Here is a 20,795-nt window from a genome sequence, read left to right as displayed (position 1 = left end):
TGCTCCTCCGATTCCTGATGACCGATTCCTTATTTCTATTTCCGTGGGATGGAGCGGTCACCAGATTTGTACCACGGCTATGATTGACTCTGGGGCTGCTGGTTCATTCATCGATTCCAGCTTCGTTAAGCAATACCGTGTTCCCTGTGCCCCTCTCGGTTCTCCCATTGCCATCTCTGCCATTGATGGTTTCCCGTTACACCCCGCTGCCGTCACTCATAGTACTTTGCCTCTCCTGCTGCACGTTGGATTACTTCACCAAGAGACTATTTCCCTTATGGTCATCTCATCACCCAAGTGCCCCATTATCCTGGGGCTCCCGTGGTTGCAATTGCACAATCCTTCCATTCATTGGAGACTTAAAGATATCACAGCCTGGGGATTGCACTGCCAGAAGAATTGCCTCTTAAAACCTTCCCGTACCAAGGCTAACCTAGCCTCTGTCGCTGTTGTGCCGTTGCCTGCCTATTGTCTGGATTACGCAGATGTTTTTGATAAAAACAAAGCGGAGGTGCTACCTCCCCATCGTCCCTATGACTGCCACATCAAATTATTTCCTGGTACCATGCCCCCCAGGGGAAGAACGTATCCGCTGTCTCTTCCGGAATCTAAGGCTCTGGAAGCATATATCCAAGACAACCTTCAAAGGGGTTTCATTCGTAAATCCACCTCTCCGGCTGGTGCTGGGTTCTTTTTTGTTACTAAGAAAGATGGCAGTTTACGTCCTTGCATTGACTATAGAGGGCTCAATAATATTACTGTCAAAAACAAGTATCCCCTTCCTCTTATTCCTGAACTGTTTGACCGTTTGAGAGACTCTGTAATATTTACTAAATTAGACCTGAGAGGTGCTTATAACCTTATTCGCATTAGGGAGGGGGATGAATGGAAGACGGCCTTCAATACATGCATGGGACATTATGAATTGATCAAGAATTGATAAATGACATTTTTCGTGACATTGCACTTCAATTTGTTATTGTTTATCTTGACGACATATTGATTCATTCGCCGGATCTCGAAACTCATCAGAAGCACGTCCGTATAGTCCTTCAGCGTCTTCGGCAGAATAATTTATATGCCAGGGGCGTCCAACATGCGGCCCGCGGGCCAAATGCGGCCCGCGAGACCTCGAGGTGCGGCCCGCGTAAGATCGGCAGCCAGGGCAACCGATCTTACGGGAGCCGCACCTCAAGCCCTGCTACTTACTTGTGGGAGGGTCTTCTGGACTGCACACAGAGGAAGCGGAGTTCACGTGACATCCTACTTCCCCTGTGCTTTAGCAGAGAAGGCAGAGGGAGGCCGCGCCCCCTGCTGAAATCTGTAAGCGGCATCGAGGAGCTGCAGAGCAGGTAAGGGGGTGGGGAGGGTGTTTGAATGAGTGTGTGTGATTGAGGGAATGAATCTGTGAATGAATGATTATATGAATAAATGAGTGTGTGTGTGTGTGATAGCATGGATGTGTAAGTGCTGGAACCTAGGCATGATGGGACTGTGATTGCTGTTAGCAATCACACTCCTATCATGCCAAGTCAGCCAGTACATGCTAAAAACCTGGCCAGCTGCCCTCCTTCTGTATTGATGCTGCCAGAAGTATGGGGTCTGCACTTACAGCCACCCTGTACCAGCATGTACTGGCTGACTTGGCATGATAGGAGTGTGATTGCTAACAGCAATCACAGTCCCATAATGCCTAGGTTCCAGCATTTACTGGATGGATGTGTAAGTGCTGGAACCTAGGCATGATGGGACTGTGATTGCTGTTAGCAATCACACTCCTATCATGCCAAGTCAACCAGTACATGCTGAAACCTGGCTAGCTGCCCCCCTTGTGTATTGATGCTGCCAGCAGTATGGGGTCTGCACATCACTTACAGCCACCCTGTACCAGCGTGTATTGGCTGACTTGGCATGATAGGAGTGTGATTGCTAACAGCAATCACAGTCCCATCATGCCTAGGTTCCAGCATTTACTGGATGGATGTGTAAGTGCTGGAACCTAGGCATGATGGGACTGTGACTACTGTTAGCAATCACACTCCTATCATGCCAAGTCAGCCAGTACATGCTGAAACCTAGCTAGCTGCCCCCCTTGTGTAGTGATGCTGCCAGCAGTATGGGGTCTGCACATCACTTACAGCCACCCTGTACCAGCATGTACTGGCTGACTTGGCATGATAGGAGTGTGATTGCTAACAGCAATCACAGCGAGCACAGTCCCATCATGCCTAGGTACCAGCATTTACTGGTTGCCTGGGTTGCCAGCATTTACTGGTTGCCAAGTCATATTGCTAATTTTGTCCAGTTGTGTGTTACCTACTTTTATTAAAGCTTCTTACTCCCGTCCTGCCGGATTGTTACTACCTCTGCCTGTTCCTGTTCGTCCTTGGTGCCATATCGCTATGGATTTTATGGTGGACTTACCTGTTTCTGAAGGTTGTACCGTTATTGTACCGTCATTGATAGGTTTTCGAAGATGGCACATTTCATCCCTTTGCCCAAACTCCCCTCTGCACCCGAATTGGTACCTGTTTTTGTATGAGAAATCGTTAAACTCCATGGTCTCCCGACGCAGATTGTGTCTGATAGAGGAGTTCAGTTCACTGCCACCTTCTGGAGAACATTCTGTAAAGCACTAGGGATTTCTCTAGCCCTCTCATCTGCTTACCATCCTCAAACTAATGGGTACACCAAGAGAACCAATCAATCCCTAGAACAGATCCTTCGCTGTTTTATTGGAGACCATCACTCCGACTGGGCCAGATTGCTCCCGTGGGCTGAATTTGCAAGAAATAATGTCACGCATGAAGCCTCTAAAGTTTCTCCTTTTTTTTTGCAACTACGGCTTTCACCCTGCCGCCTTGCCCTCAGTGTTTCCGGAGACTCCTGTTCCCGCTGTTGACCATTATTTACTTCAACTCCCTTCCATTTGGGCCAAGGCACGTCAATGTTTATCTACAGCGTCTGAAACCTATAAACGCCAGGTCAATAGGCATCGCCGGTTGGGTCCATCTTATATGGCAAGAGATCGTGTCTGGCTTTCCACGAAGAACATCAAGCTCAAAGTCGCCTCCTCCAAACTGGCTCTTCGTTTTATTGGTCCGTTTCGTGTTCTTCGGAGAATTAACCCTGTTGCTTATGAACTTCAACTTCCCGCTAGTCTTCGTATTCCTAGAGTATCCTTACTAAAGCCCCTTGTTTGTAATCGCTATGCCAAGAGTATCTCGCGTCCTCGTCCGGTATTAATTGATACTCACCTTGAATATGAGATCCAATCGATCCTGGATTCTCGTAGATTCCGGAATACTATTCAATATCTGGTACACTGGAAAGGTTACGGTCCAGAGGAAAGGTCTTGGGTATCCGTCAAGGACATTAATGCTCCTCGCCTTTTACAGAATTTCCACAAGAAATTTCCTGATAAGCCAGGTAACTTTCGGCCTTCGGCCGGCCCTCGAGAAGGGGGTAATGTCACCCACTCCCGTGGATCCGCTGTCCCCCGTCTTCCTGCGTCTGTCCGTCCGGGTGCTCGGCATTGCGGTCGTGCTCCCCCTGCTGGACACGCGCGTAACTGCAGATAGGTTTAGCCGCAGCTGCCGCGTTTTGGCAGGTAGGGGGCGCGTGTGACGTCAGCGTTGGGGGCGTGGTGGCTACCGGCGCCAAATTTAAAAATCCGGAAGCCCTGTTTTGGTGGAGATCTCTCCAGCTGTACCCAGAGACTATCTACCTCTCCATATCTACCTACTCCGGGGCCTCCTCACTGTTGGGATCATGGAATACCTGGGGGTTGCGTCTCTGCGCACTCCTCCAGGAGAAGAACTTCCGCGGTGAGTGCTCAGGCTTGTGGTAGACGTGACACATGGGCTTTGGCGATGGCTTTTTGACTTAGGTTCAATCCTTGTACACCACCCCTTCCGCGAGAATCTGCATCAATGGCCTCCTTTCTGACTCTTTCTCAATCCGTAACGGGACCCGACAGGGATGCCCATTGTCTCCATTGCTGTTTGTCCTATCCCTAGAACCTCTTATGCAGACAGTACGCTTGAACCTGGACATTAAGGGACTATGAGTGGGACGAACCCAACACAAAATCTTAGGCTATGCAGATGACCTTCTTTTTGCAATATCCGACCTCTCACTTCCCTGCCATCTGTTATGAAAGTACTTAATGATTATAGCGCCCTCTAAAACTTTAAAATAAATATGACTAAATCTGAAGTTTTAGGTTAATTTACCCAGAGATGCCAGTGACTCTTTAGAGGCTTCAAAATGAATGTGATGCCCCGACTTTATTTCAGACCCTCCCCATACGCATTCCCCCTTCCTAGAAAAACTCTACGGTCCGCTCTGCCTTCCTCCGGTTTATGTGGGGTCACTGCTCCCCACTTATAAAATACAGCGTTTTGATTCTCCCTAAAACAAGGGGTGGTTTGGCCCTGCCTTGTCCTTGCACGTATTACAGGGTATTTCACCTTCTGCGGAAATTGGAGTGGACGAGTGGCTGCCGGAGGAAGCAGTGGGTCGAAGTGGAGAGCGCTCTCCTGGGCATGTCGATCGGTTCATTGCCATGGCTGGATGTTGACTGTGCCCATCGTAAGGCTTCAGCTCACCCCTTCATACAAGCAACGCTGGGTGTCTACCACTCAGTGCTCCAATGTGCCCCGTCTCTACTATCCCAGTGGGCCTCCGTACCAGTCAGCCCTCCCAGTGGGCTTCCTGCCGTCAGCTCACCCAGTGGGTCTCCGTACCAGTCAGCCCTGCCAGTGGGCTTCCTGCCGTCAGCCCACCCAGTGGGCCTCCGTACCCGTCAGCCCTGCCAGTGGGCATCCTGCCTAGAGACTACTGCCTTTACTTCCTGGTGATATCCTACATCAATACAGTACCTTTCCTCGCATTCTGTTGTGCTGTGTGTTATTTCGCCTGTCCGTACCACATCACTTACCGCCATGCATCGTTGGGTGCAAACAGAACCCCTTGTATCCCCTGCAACTGGGCTCCTACCCGACCTGCTTACCAGGGTCCTGACACAACCCAAGCTTCCCCCCAGGTGTGGGGGGGACCTGTTTCCCGAGGTGGTTGCAGGAGGATCGCTGGGGATCCGGGCATACCTCTCACCAACTGGCCTAAAGCGCTTGGAGGCCCTGGTGAGCATGGACCCGCCAAACAACCCTCGAAAAGTTCCGATACGCCCAACTAGGAAAATATTTCCAGTCACTGGTTCGTAAACATCAGGTTCTCAGAGATCTCACCAAATTCGAAACACTATGTACCTATGACAAGCCCCCTGCTCATGGCATTTCTCTCCTATACGGCCTGCTCCTTTCGGCTCTGTATCCTTCCTCCCCGCCTCATATGGGCAAATGGGAATCATCACTACAAATTAACCTTACTGAAGAACAGTGGGAGAAGATTTGTGTACTCACCGCTGCTCTCTTAGCAACAGGGAGCAGGAGATGTCATACAAGTTATTGGCCCTATGGTATAGACCCCTCCATCGACGATAGCCCGGTACCACCCCACAATGAAAGATGAATGTTGGAGGTGTGGGGAGCCAAGGCTTTGATCCCTTTACACTGGGGTGATTCCAGCCCCCTTCCTTTGGACTTGTTAATTCTAAATTGAAAAACTGAAAGACAACTTCTCATGATGTTGTTTTCATTTGGGCCACCAGGCATTGCATTTCATTGTTCCATCAGGTAGAAGAACTGCATTAAAATATTCCCAAACTGGGTCTCTTTTACCGTCTGGTGCCATTTTGCTCCTCAAGGGGGGGGGGGATAAAGAACTTCAGGTCAGGCTATGTGCACAAAGACCCCAAGGTTTGTAAGTTGCTTAGAAGGTTTCACTTTCAATTATGCTGCTTGCCCCTCCCTCCTTACACCTAGAGCCTGGTACAGATGTATTTTTCTCAAACCTGGCATTTAAGGTAATGTGTTCATTGTTTGTACATAGATTTACAGAACAATGTTTATTTTATACCATTTTACTGTGAAAAATTGCATGTTATCTCAGCTTGGATAACTTGGAGTACAGAATTGCTCGACACGAATACACAATAAATATAAATAAAAATAAACAAACTATATCTTCAGATTAATAACTGCACAACAGATCTTTTATACTCCCTAGATAGACGCTTACTTCTCTGAATGGACAGTGGTCCAAGATATAGCAAGCAAACACTATACAAACACAATGTGGTTACACTATGGCTGTGTGCCAAGAAACAAGTAAAGATAAGAGAAACAAGAAGAAAGATAAGACACACAAATAAGAAATAATAGCTCCATAAGCACCAAAGAGCCATAGAAAAAACTACTCCCAGTTGTTGTTGGATCAGCTCAGGTAAGGAGGTAGCTAATTTATAGTATGTTAAAGGTTGGTTCAACACAGAGCAAGTTACTGGTAGTAACCTGACAAGTTTGTTAACAAATGCAAGAATGTGCCAAACAAAATTGGGAAGCTAGAGTTGCTGGCAATCGAGAACATTATGTCCTAAATTGGTTCATGCAAAACATGGTTGGATGATTCTCATGACTGGGCAGCAAAATTAAATAGCTATATACTTTTAGGAGAGAATAATGCACAGAGGAAATGAGAGGTCTTAGACCTGAGTTAAAGCCGAAGGAAATACTAGGTATTGGTACTCATCACACAGTCCCTTACACATCTTCACCCCATGAGCCCATTAACTAAATAAGGCAAAAGAACAATGTTCTGCATTTTTGGAAATATGTAAATTATACCTTAAATGGATTTGTGTTAGGGAAATCATTAAATGAAAAGGACTGGGAATAATTGTAGACAATAAACAGCAGGTCCATGCTGGGCGGGTGCACAAGGAACACAGCACCCAGGAGGCAGGGAGTGGATGAGAGAGAGGCACTGTGTTGTTCGCTCATGAAAAAGTTTTCAGCAACCGCTTGGCACCTTCCTGTGTCTCCACAGCTTTGGTGCCGCCCCGGTGTCTTGCCAACCGCCTTGGGGCTGCGCTGATTGCGGTGGTCGGAGCATAAGGCCTCGGTCATGTAGTCAACCTTTCATGCTAAGCGCCATGGAATATGACGCCATACTCCGGCACTCAGCAGAGAATCCGTGAGCACCGTGATAGAGATGCGAGACAGAGGCTTTGCGCTTCCACCTCAGAGCTTCAGCAGGGTAAGTGAACTACAAAGGAGGAAGAATATGAATCATTCATATTCCTAATTGTGCATTCTGATGGGCTAACCTTTCATAGTTTCTTCTAACTGGTCCTTTTATATACTTAAACTGGCCCTTAATAATGTATCATTATTGTGCACAATACAGCTACTTGGTGTAAGCTTGAACCAATGACCCAGCACATAAAATTAAAAAGTGATATTAATATACTGATGTGATTTTGGGATTTATGCTGTAACACCGTTATTGTCTGGCTTAGTATATAGTGATGGGAGATATGCTGTAATGATAAGAAACATACTGTACCCCCTCAATGAACTACCCCGTCAATGAACAAGAAACATTTTAATTAAATGCATTAGTTTTTTCCCTTTTTGCTTTTGTACTACACCTTAGCTTAAGTAGCCTGATCATTGTTAGTCTCACTAGACATCTTGTTTTGTGTAAATTATTTGTACACATCTCTTCATAACCAGGGGTTTAATTCCTCTTAATGATTCACTTTTTCATATTAAGTGTACCTACATCTTATATACTGTATATACATTTATATATAGTTTTTTTCGGGGACATATAAGACTTTTGTTTTGACTTTTATTCATTACTTTAGTAAAAAAAAATGTAGAAAAGACTTATCATAAAAGACAATGTGACCTGTGTCGGCATCGAGCACACACCTTTGGGTGTGCGGTGTTATTCTATTTGAATAAACAGGGGTGGGATATGTGCCTTTTCAGAATTCCTTCTGATTGAAGGTGAGTGCAAATATCAGATCAGTGCATCCACTGCTAGTTTGGATTTCTTCTGAACCATGACCCCCCATTAGTCCCTGCATACTGGACTATTTGTTGTTATTTGGATTTAGTGTGAGAAAACTTAAGGAGGTGGCTTGGAGGTTATTGGACTTGGAGGTTATAAATACACTCTAAAAGCCAGTCCCATTCCTCATTTTGTATATGATGTTTCTGTTTGCAGCTTTTATTTTTATGTGTAACATCTTTATAAAAAGACATTTACTGTGTGAGATGCATATAGTATTAATGTATCTCTCCTTTCTTGATCACTAACTTATTCTTGTGCAGCGTCACCTGACTCTGACTGTGGCCTTAGAAAGAGAGAACATAAGATATTGTCACCATTATTCTTAAATTTTGCTGTAAAAAGATATGCAAATTACAAGTGGTAGGCACACAGCATTGTATGAAACAGACAGAGCAGTGTTACAATAGGATGCTACCACATTGTGTGGCTCAAGCGATGAAGCAACATACAGTTGTGGTCAACTTCATTACATTACTTCTTGCACAAATAACTTTTACATTGGGGGCTTTACATTGTAATTGAACATATTACATTAACCATTAGCCTTACAGTTCATTCTCCAATAATAAACCGAAACCTGTGTGTTATCTGACCCCTGTCTTAAAAGTTTTTTTTGTCTTAAGACAAGCCGTTCACTGTCTCTCTTTTTTTCTTTCCTAGTTCTCCACAGGAGTGTTGATGCAGTTAATTGGAGCTTCTTGAAAGTGCACATTAACATGCGGAGAGCTCGACAGACGTTTTTGGCAGCAAAATACCATTATCACTTCTTGAACTCTAGCCAAAATCCCCTTGCGGTCAAAACACAATTCTTAAACTAAACAATTAAAGACTTGTGCAAGTGTTACAGCGAACAGCTTTGAGGCTGGGAGATAGCTGGGAAAGCTGGGTGATTGCTCTTACTGAAGCTGTCGCAAATCTGTTTATATGCTTTGGGATCATTATTTATTTTTAGGTGTAACCGTAGAACAGCACTTATATTCAGTTTTTTTATTAAAACTAACAATCACTAATCTGTGTGTATCTATATATATATATATATATATATATATATATATATGTATATATATATATATATATATATACATATATATATATATATATATATATATATATATATATATATATAGATACACACACATATACATATGATGAAAGTCTACAATAAATAGACTGAAACGTTGACCTGAAAATCGAAGTTTTTCGTTATTTTGAAAGTCCCTGGAGTGCTGGTAACTATTGTTGGATATATATATATATATATACACACACACACACACACACACACACACACACACACACACACACACACACACACACACACACACACACACACACATACATATATACCTTAGTGGCCCGAATATAGACCACACTTCTTTCCTCCACTTTAAGTCTTTAATGTGGGGGTGCGGCCAATATTCAGGGTCTAGCGCCCGACGCCTGGGACATGCAGTTCCGGGCGCCGGGCAGGCAGCAGGGTTAGGATACAGATCCCCCGCAGCAGTGCAGGGGACCCGAATCCTACTCTCTGATACGCTCTGACAGCCTCCCCTGACGCCACTTTCCACGGGGGGAGTGCCGGCACGGGAGATTGTCTAAGTGCATCGCGCAGACGTTCACCGGCTGCAGCGATGCGCGCGTAAACAACCTCCGTTGCCGGCACATCTGCTCGGTGTGTTTTAACAATCTCCCTTGCCGGGAATTCCCACGAGGGAAGTCCCGGCAAGGGAGATTGTTAAAGCACATCGTGTAGACGTGCCGGCAGCGGAGGTTGTTTACGCGCATCGCCGCAGCCGGTGAACGTCCGCACGATGCGTTTTACCTCTGCCCCCAAGACTTACCAGAGCAGACTCCCGGGCGTCTTGTGGGGCCAGTGGGGGAAATCTACGCAATACGCGTATACAACTTCCGGTTCCGGAACTTCAGCTGAGTGCATGAGAGCTAGAAGTCAGAGGAGAGGATAGAAGGAGATCATTGGATGAGCGGAGAGACCTGTGAGGAGTGTATTTAGAGATGAGTGAGGAAATGTAGGTAGGGGAACTGCTGTGAAAGTAAGAGTCAGGATTTTGAAATGAATCCTGAAGCACACAGGCAGCCAGTGAAGAGACTGACAGAGGAGAGAGGTGTTAGTGAAGCGATGGGAGAGGAAGATAAGCCTGGCAGCAGCATTAGCATTCATGAGGGATTGTAGAGGGGTGAGAGGGCTAAGACAGAATTACAAGAATCAAAGCGGGAGATAATAAGGGCATGGACAAGAGCCTTAGTGGCATGCTGTATTAGGAAGGGACGGATGCAGGCAACGTTTTTAAGATGCAGACGGCAGTTTTTAGAGACAGACTGAATGTGGGCGGTGAATGAAAGGTCGAATTCAAGGGTGACACCAAGACAGTGGGTATGAGGAGATGGGGGGATGATAGCACCATTAACATTGAGGGAAACTGATGGGGGAATCTTAGTGCTGGACGGAGGGAATATGAGAAGTTCGGTTTTGGAGAGATTGAGTTTCAGGAAACATGCAGACATCCAGGTAGAGACAGAGGCGAGACAGTTAGTTACATGATCTAAGACAGAGGGAGAGAGATCAGGAGAGGACAGATAGATCTGGGTGTCATCACCATACAGGTGGTATTGAAAGCCAAAGGATGAGATTAGTTTGCCAAGTGAGGAAGTGTAGAGAGCGAACAGAAGGGATCCTAGAACTAAGTCTTGGAGTACCCCGACTGAGAGGGGGAGGGGAAGTGTTACTGGAGACAAAGTCGCTCAAGGTAGGAAGTGAACCAGGAGAGAACAGTGTCACAAAGACCAAGAACATGAAGAGTTTAAAGAAGAAGAGGGTAGTCCACAGTGTTTAGGGTTATAAGACAGGGAGGAGATGAGGGAGGTGAAGTAGGTTTCTTTAGCAAGGTTGAGAGCGGAGTAGTAGGAACGTAGCATAAATTTGTAGTGCAGAAAGTCTGCCATGGAATGAGAGATTCGCCAACTACGCTCAGCAGTGCGGGAACAACATCATAGGTGTCGGGTTACAGTAGTGTACCAGGGTTGGAAACGTGAACGTCGTAAAGGGCGAGAACTAACTGGAGCTACATCCTCAAGAGCAGGTGTGAGAGTGGAGTTATAGAGAAAGGTAGCATTGTTAGGACATGTCATGTTTGAGATAGGAGAGAGGAGACTGAGTAAATTGGTTGAGAACTTCTGAAGGTTAATAGAGCTGAGGTCTCTGGTTAGGTGAGGATTGGGTGAAGGGGAGTGAGTAGGAGGCAAGGTTAGAGAGCAGGAAAGGAAATGGTGGTCAGAGAGGGGGAAAGGGGAATTAGAGAAGTTAGTGAGAGAGCACATGCTACTAAAAATAAGGTCCAGGTTGTGACCATCATCATGAGTAGGGGAGTTAATATGTTGTGTGAGATCAAAAGAGGAGGTAATAGAATTTTTTTAAAAAAATTATATATATATATATATATATATATATATATATATATATATATATATATATATTATATACACACACACTCCTCATCATACAAAAAGCCTTCCTCTAGTGCATTATTATTATTTATTGTTTTATATTAGATGCATAGTGCATAGTGATTTATTCACTAACAGGAGAGTTGTGGTTTCAACTTCCTCACTTCACTGTTTATTATGAAGGGTCAACACTTGCATCTTCCTAACTGACATTGCATATTGGATAATTGAAGACATTTTATGGATTTAATCAGGATCATACAGGGTCAGAATGGTTTGCTCTCTCCCGGATGCCTGGGTTCGGCATGTTGCAGACAGAGTGGATAGATTATTGGGAGAGGCTGATGAGGATCCAGCTGTCTTTGTGCACATTGGCACCAATGACATAGTAAGAGTCCTAAAAGGTAATTTTATGGATTTAGGGAGTAAGATTTAAAAAAAGGACCTCCAAGGTAGTATTCTCAGAGATACTACCTGTGCCATGTGCTACACCAGAAAAGCAGCGGGATATTAGGCAGCTAAATGCATTGCTGAAGTCTTGGTGTAAGAAGGAGGGCTTTGGGTTTTCAGAGCACTGGGCTGATTTTGCTTTGGGGTACGATGTCTCTAGTCATGATGGATTGCACCTAAATGCAAGAGGGTCCAATGTGCTTGGGGAGAGAATGGCTAGACAGTTGGAGGAGAATTTAAACTAGGAATGGGGGGAGGGGATAAGTACCAGGCTAGACAGTATAGAAAGGGAAGGCGATATACTTAGTAACCAGGTGGGTGGATCTGGGGACTTGGTCTATACAGATAATAGGGAGAAGCATATATTTTGCCCCCCCAAAAAGGACAAAACGCAATTGCAGCATTAGTGTTAAATGACAAGCTAAAGGTCATGTCTACAAATGCTTGCAGTTTAGGGAATAAGATCCATGAACTTGTAACAGTTGTGGCAACTGAGAATGTTGATATAGTGGCTGTTACTGAGACATGGTATAATGAGAAAAATGACCAGGACATATCAATACCGGGGTACTCTTTATATAGAAAAGACAGAAAGGGCAAGAAAGGGGGAGGGGTGGCCCTATATATGAAAAATAACATAAAATCTAACTTAACACAAGTGGGTGAGGAGAACATAGAGTCGGTTTGGGTTACAGTACAATTTGGTAAAATTGAAGTTACTCGTGTCGGTGTGATTTATAGACCCCAGGATAAGTAGAAGAACTAGATAATTTACTAATGGAGGAAATAGCTAAAATGACAGTGAAGGGGGATGTTATAATCATGGGTGACTTTAATCCCACTGATGTGAACTGGAAAACAAAAGTAACTGGTTGTGCCTGGAGTACAGATATTCTGAACTCCCTACTGGGATTATCTTTAAAACAAGTAGTTGAGGAGCCAACTCGTAAGGAGGCCATATTGGATTTATTGTTCACAAATAGAGATTTGTTAACAGATATTTCTGTAGGTGAATGTTTGGCATCTAGTGATGATCAGTCTGTGTGGTTTAATATACAAACAGTCGCACTACACAAAAGCAAAAGTTTTAGATTTTAGAAAAGCTGACTTTTCTAAAATGAGAATATGTGTAGAGGAGTCATTATCAGACTGGGGCAACTTAAATGGAGTCCAAGAGAAATGGGTATTTCTGAAGATAACAGAAAATTGTATTAGGCTGGTCAGTAAGAGTAAAAAATTAAAGAAACCACTGTGGTACTCTGCAGAAGTTACAAAAATCATAAAAGACAAGAAGTTAGCCTTTAGTAGATACAAAAATACCCAAAGTGAGGAAGGTAGACAGATCTATAAAGATGGCAGAAAGACGCAAAGAAAGTTGTAAGAGCTGCCAAATCACATGCAGAAGAGCAAATTGCCCCATCAGTAAAAAAGGGAGATAAAGCATTTTTTTGATATCTATACGAGAAAAGGAAAGTAAAACAAGGATTAGTTAGATTAAAAACAAAAGGAATGTATGTAGAAGAGGATAAAGGTCTAGCTGACTGCCTCAATGAATATTTCTGTTAAGTTTTTACAAATGAAAATGAGGGAATGGGACCTCCGCTAGGAAAAAGAAGTCATTTGAAATATGTGAGTTTATCAAGGCGGAGGTTCTATTTCAGTTGTCTAAGGTAAAGACACGTCGCCACAATTGTGGTGATCGCGGGGGTGCTGCTGCTGTCTGCCCAGACCAGCACAGCCACCCTGAGCCTTGGACCGGCAATCGCGTTTTCAGCTGCCACAGGCAGCTTCATAGAAGAGGGTTGTTTGTTGATTGGGTCCACACACAAGTGTGGGGACCTGACACAACATTCCCCTGCTGCCTGATCGCTCCGTGAGAGTGTCAGTGCAGTGTTAACCCCTTTAATGCCGCGATTGCAGGTAATGCTAGCAGAATGCTTGGTTGTATAGCGAGAGGTATTAGCAGTAGAAAGAGGGAAGGGATCATGCCGTTGTATAGATTACTGGTGAGACCTCACTCACCTACGGGAGTGATTAAAGAGACTCCTCCCTGCAATCGCCAATGTACCAGCGAATGTGTCCCAGCTGTCAGAGGCAGCTCCAAGGACAGGGAGAAAGGGTTCTTCAGTCTCCACACGAGTCTGAAGACCAGCCGCAACTCTCCCTTGCTTCCCTCAATTAAGAGCAATTGTGGAGTGTTAACCCCTTAAATGCCACGATTGTGTATGACTCCGTCGCAGCATTGCAGGGGTTAATATTAGTCTTGTGGAGACTAAATATCAGTCAATGCTGTGTTTCAATGGGAAAAAAAAACCAAAAAAAAAACAGCACTTACCTGAAAGTCCAGGGTTCTTCCAGGTCAAATGATATGAGTTTAGTAACTGCTGCAGAACCAATCAAAGTGGGCAGATGATGATCAGATCACTCCTGGCCAATAGGGGTGACCTGATCATTATGGCAACCCCTGGATGACCCTGCCATACAAAGAGAGGGGGTCATCTAGCTTAGTTCTGAAAAAACTTAATTAATATTAAAATAAAAATTAAAATTATTAATAAAAAATACATAATTATTAACTGATCACTTGTCAGTGACATTTTAAGTCACCGATTTATTGATCAGTCTCCCTGATCAGTGTCAACGGCCTAAACTTGTCACTTACAAGTAATCTGATAAAAAAAATATTTTAAAAAAGTTTAAAAATTGAAATGGGCACGTTCTAGTTTTGACTCCACAATGTTTGAGAAACAGGACTTATCTATGCATGTGGGTATGGCTGTACTCGGGTGAACACAAATCAAGACCTATTTTGTTTTTTCACACATCCACTCAGAAAAATAAACATGGTGAAACCGCAAAGCGGATGTGAAAAATGTTTTCTTTTTTTGTTACACTAAATTTGGAAGGTTCCGATGTGGAATCAGTTGCATGGGACAGGGCAATATGACCCTAGATTCCCTGAGCTGTCTAGCTTTAGGAAATATATAGTTTTAGGGGGTTAAAATGAAATATGGGACATCTACCGTGTCTCAGATGAGACATGGACCCAACAAACTGATCTGTCAAAATTCCATGTTTGAAAACTGAAATGCGCATGTTCCAATTTTGAACCCGAAGTGCCAAAGAGACATGCCCTACCCATTTATATGGGAAAAGTATGTCTATTTGCTGACGACACAAAAATGTACAACTGGGTTGATGTTCTTGGAGGGAGAAGCCAAATGGCAACTGGTCAGAGCTCTGGCAACTGGCATTTAATGTGGATAAATGCAAAGTAATTAATCTAGGGCATAAAAACCCAAGGGCAGAGTATAGAATATTTGATACTGTCCTAACCTCAACGTGCGAGGATGGGATTTATCGGGTAATTCTTTCTGAGGATTTAAAGGTAGGTAGACAATGCAGTAGCGCAGCAGGTAATGCTAGCAGAATGCTTTGTTGTATGGCGAGAGGTATTAGCAGTAGAAAGAGGGAAGTGCTCATGCCGTTGTACAGATCACTGGTGAGACCTCACTTGGAGTAATGTGTACAGTACTGGAGACCGTATCTCCAGATGGATATAGATATGTTGGAGAAGGTTCAGAGAAGGGCGACTAAAATGGCTCGTGGATTACAGGATGAACCTTACCAGGACAGGTTAAAGCATCTTAACATATATAGCCTGGAAGAAAGACATGACAGGGGGGATATGATAGAAACATTTAAAGACTTAAAGGGAATCAGCAAGATAAAGGCAGAAAGTTTATTTAAAAAGAGAAATACTACAACAACAAGAGGACATAGCCATAAGCTAGAGGGGCAAAGGTTTAATGGTAACATCAGGAAATATTACTTTACGGAAAGGGTAATGGATGCATGGAATAGCCTTCCGGCAGAAGTGGTAGATGTTTATACAGTGAAGACATTTAAGCAAGCATGGGATAGGCATAAGGCTAAGCTAGATATAGGATAAGGCCAGGTACTAAGGAAAGTATTCAGAGGTTGGGCAGACTGGATGGGCTGAATCGTTCTTATCTGCGGTCACTTTCTATGTTTCTATGTCTACATTCAGTTATTGGGAACTGCAATGTGCACAAGCATGTCACCACAGTATTCCTTGACTGCCACAAACCTTTCAAATATTATTGCTACGTAGATGCCATATTCATTAGATTGACAGAAGAGGAAAATTTCACAATAAAGAATTTCCCAACTCATTTAACATATTCCATCCATCAATTAAATAAAAACTGGAGTCTTCTACTGAATGTAGAAGACTCCACGTCTTGGACACAAAAATAAAATTCATCAGTGGGAAGCTCAACTCATTTGTTTACAGAAAACCCACAGAAAGAGGCAGCCTTCTCCATAGCTCCAGCTTTCACTCATCCCACTCTAAGCAAGAGATTATTCACAGCCAAGCCATCAGATACCCCTGCAGGGCACGTATTTGCTCAATTATAAGACGACCATGATTATAAGAGGACCCCCCAAAATTTGAATATTCATTTTAAGAAAAGTTTTACTAGTAAATATGAATTTACATGTAAACTATTTTTTCATATTTAATAAAAACGGATTTTTTTAATTTTCCTTTTATTTGCCACTTTGCCCCCAGTTATGCACATCTGCCACCCAGAAATGCCTTATACCCCCCTATATGCCACTCTGCCTCCCTTATATACCTTTTAACCCCCTATATGCCACTGTGCCTCCAGAAAACCATTATACCCCCCCCCCTGACTTACCAGTGCATCCCTAGACTTGTCCTTCAGATTCCTTGGTGTGTAGTGGGGGCAGCCGGTGGAGGTCTGTGCGATGCGCGCAGATAACCTCTGCTGCTGCTGGCCAGTACTTCCGCCGGGGCTTCTATGAACAGGTCATGTCACGCAGGTGCTCTGTCTCCGGCAGCAGCGGAGATTGTCTGTGCTCATCCGGCAAACGTTCATCGGCTGTGGAGGTTGTCTGCACACATCGCACAGATGCCCACCGCTGCAAGGGATCTGGATTTTACTCTTGTAGTCAGACCTCTATTTGAAGTCTGATTATATGACCACCTTGAATATAAGACGAGGGATACTTTTCAGAGTATTTGCGCTGAAAGAAACCTTGTCTTATAATCAAGCAAATATGGTATTTCCAAAACCTCTTATCTTAGCATTTGTTAGACAGCCACCCAACCCAAAACAAAAACTGGTCCATAGAAAATTGCAGAGGGAACACCACATCATCAAATCATGAAAAACTATGTCAACACATCTGATGCCTCTCCTGGTAATAGAGGGGTTCGTTTTCTAAATCTGCTCATGTCGGGTAATAGAAGGGGTTAACACTCTGAATCTAATCATGTCTGTAATGATTGTATGTATAGAATTAAATCTGAAATCAACATGGTTTTCAAATATATGGCTTTTATGTTTACAGATACAAATGAGACAATGTTTTATGCGGGTATTTCTGCATGTCCTTGATATTTGCACAAATACACGTGGGGGCTGGCGGCATCAATATACAAGGGGGGCAGCTGGGACCATCACATTATTATTATTATTATTATTATTATTATCTTTTATTTATGTATCTTTAAGATGGTATGCTTCTCTAAAGAAGTGAGTTTTGAGATGTTTCTTGAATGTTGGAAGGGAGGGTGAATACTGAAGGTTTGGTGGAAGTAGATTCCAGAGATATGGGGCTGCCCAAGTGAAATCTTGTAGACGGGAAAAAGAAGAGGTGATAAGTGAGGAGGAGAGCCTTATCCCATGGGTAGAACGTAAGGATCGAATAGGAGAGTATTTGCTTATGAGGGCAGAAATGTATAGAGAAGCAGTGTTATGGAGGGCCTTTTATGTCAGTAACAGGATTTTTTAATTTAATTCTAAAGCTAATAGGGAGCCAGTGGAGGATTTCACAGAGTGGGGAAGCAGAAGAGGAGTGGCGTGCAAGGAAAATAAGCCTAGCAGCAGCATTTAGGACAGACTGCAGAAGAGAGAGTCGAGAATGCCAACCAGAAGAGTGTTCCAGCAGTCAAGATGGAAAATGATAAGTGAATGAACCATAGTTTTTGTGGATTCTTGGGTGAGGAATGGGCGGATGCGAGAGATGTTTTTTAGGAACAAGCGGCAGGATCTGGCGAGGGACTGAATGTGAGGGATGAAGGAGAGGTTTGAGTCAAGGATGACGAGCCTGGTTAGTAGGAGAGATAGTTGTGTTGTTAATGGTGATAGAGAATTCAGGTAGTGGAGTGGAGATGGAAGGAGGGAAGATAATGAGTTCAGTTTTGGAAAGATTAAGTTTCAGGTAGCTTTGTGACATCCATGAAGAAATAGCAGACAAGCAGTTGGTAATACGGGACATGCGAGTTGGAGAGAGATCAGGAAAAGACAGGTAGATTTAGGTATCATCTGCATATAGATGATCCTGGAGGCCAAATGAGTTGATTAGTTTGCCATGAGACGAAGTATAAAGAGAGAACAGCAGAGGGCCAAGGACTGATCCTTGGGGGATCCCAACTGAAAGTGGAAGGGGTGATCAGTAGCGTACCTAGCGGGGGGCGGGGGGGGGGGCGGTCCGCACCAGGTGCCGCTCATCAGGGGGGTGCCAACTTGCCGGCACCTGGCACCCCTCCAGAGACGGACAGCAATGTCCGCCGCTGGAGGAGAAGGCTCGCAAGGGAGCGGTATCGGAGGTCTTTAACAGACCTCCGGCTCCCTTGAGTGATTTTAAGCCGGTGGAACCGGCTTAAAATCACTCAAGGGAGCCGGGGGTCTGTTAAAGACCTCCGATACCGCTCACTCGCGATCTGCGCGGCAACTGCTGCTGTGCGCCGGGGTTTGTTGTCAGATCCCGGCGCACAACACTGAAGCCGCGCCCACCGCCGTCCGTGCCCTCTGAACCAGGAAGAAGACAGAAGAAGAGGAGCGAAGAGAAAGAAAAGGAGCTGACTGCTGTAAGAAGAAAAGAGGAAAGGTAGGAAATCATTCAGTTAGAGTGAGAGTGGATTGGTATGTGTGGATTGGTATGTGTGGAATCTGTGGATTGGTATGTGTATTGGTAAATGTGGATTGGTAAGTGTGAAATCTGTGGATTGGTAAATGTGGATTGGTATGTGTGGATTGGTATGTGTGGAATCTGTGGATTGGTATGTGTGTATTGGTATGTGTGGAATCTGTGGATTGGTATGTGTGGATTGGTATGTGTGGAATCTGTGGATTGGTATGTGTGGAATCAGTGGATTGGTAAGTGTGGATTGGCAAGTGTGGATTGGTATGTGTGGAATCTGTGGATTGGTATGTGTGGAATCTGTGGATTGGTATGTGTGGATTGGTAAGTGTGGATTGGTAAGTGTGGATTGGTAAGTGTGGATTGGTATGTGTGGAATGTGTGGATTGGTATGTGTGGAATCTGTGGATTGGTATGTGTGGATTGGTATGTGTGGCATCTGGAATGGTAAGTGTGGATTGGTAAATGTGTGAGAGTGATGGGTGTTATGCTGTACCATTTCCAATGTCTTTTTCATTATATAATTATGCTCTAAAGTACATCATAACTCCCATCACTCTCACACATTTACCAAACCACACTTACCAATCCACATTTACCATGCTGTTCCATACAGTGGCAGAGCTGGGAGACAGAGGCCTTGCACCCCCACCCCAGGACTCCTGAAAGGTAAGTGAACTTCAAAGGGGGGAGAGGGTAGATAGTTAGGGGGGTAGATAGGGAGAAGGGAGTGAGACGGGGGGATAGGGGGTAGATAGGGAGAAGGGAGTGAGAAGGGCTAGATAGGGCAGAAGGGGGTGAGAATGTGTAGATAGGGAGAAAGGAGGGTAGCAAGAATATTGAAATAAAGAGTCAGAATGAGAGCGAAAATGAATGGATTAATGTGTGGATGAATTGTGTGAATGAGCGAGAGAATTAATGAATTTGTGAGAATGCATCAATGAATATGTGTAAATAATTTGTGTGAAAGAATAAATTATTGTGTGAATGAAAGTGAATTAGTGAGTGACTGTAAAAGTGTTTGTGTTAATCATAGGTGTATAGTTGATTTGTCAAAAAGGCAAAGATGGTATAAGCAGGGTGTTTATGGGACAAAGATGGCACAGGTAGCGTGTTTATGAGACAAAGATGGCGTACACTCGGCTGTTTGGGAACAATGCTGACTCATGCTGGGCTGTTTGGGGGCAAATATGGCACGTCCTATGTGTGTGCAATTTGGGTGCTGGTCAGGTTCTATGTGGGCAATGTGGACGCCGTTTTTTTTGGAGGGTTATTAAAGAAAGCACTATTATATGTTCAGTAAATGTTATTTAAACGTGTTTATTTTACTTATAAGTTATTAATTTATTTTTTCAGATTTCTTGTTGTTTACAGTTTACAAATTGGTTCAATAAATATTCTTGCCAACATAATTTTGTAGATGTCTTTACATTTTGGGGGGGGGTGCCACTTACAGGATCCGCCCCGGGTGCCAAATACTCTAGGTACGCCCCTGGGGGTGATGACGTCTTGCCAGAGAAGCTATCAGAGAAGGAATGGTTAGACATGTATGTGGAGATCCAGGAGAGAGATGTATCTTGAATGCCTGTAGAAGCAAGTGGGTCAAGAAGAAGGTGGTGATCAAAAGCAGCAGAAAGATCCAAGAGTATTAGAATGGATAAGTGACCTTTTGCTTTGGCAGAGAGCAAGTGATTGGAGAACTTTGTTAGAGCCGTTTCAGTAGAGTGAAGGAATTTGAAACCAGACTGTAGGGGGTCAAGGAGGGAATTAGAGGAGAGGAAGTTAGTAAAGCGATTGTACACAATACGTTCAAGTAACTTAGAGGCAAAAGAAAGTAGAGGGATAAGGTGGTAGTTAGTCAGATAGTCAAGTGAAGGTTGTTGGTACAGTTACAGATGATAGAGAAAGATTAAATAGGTGGG

This window comes from Spea bombifrons, chromosome 2 (assembly GCF_027358695.1).
Source record: "Spea bombifrons isolate aSpeBom1 chromosome 2, aSpeBom1.2.pri, whole genome shotgun sequence".
Lineage (NCBI taxonomy): Eukaryota > Metazoa > Chordata > Amphibia > Anura > Pelobatidae > Spea > Spea bombifrons.
This window is presented reverse-complemented; position numbering follows the sequence as displayed.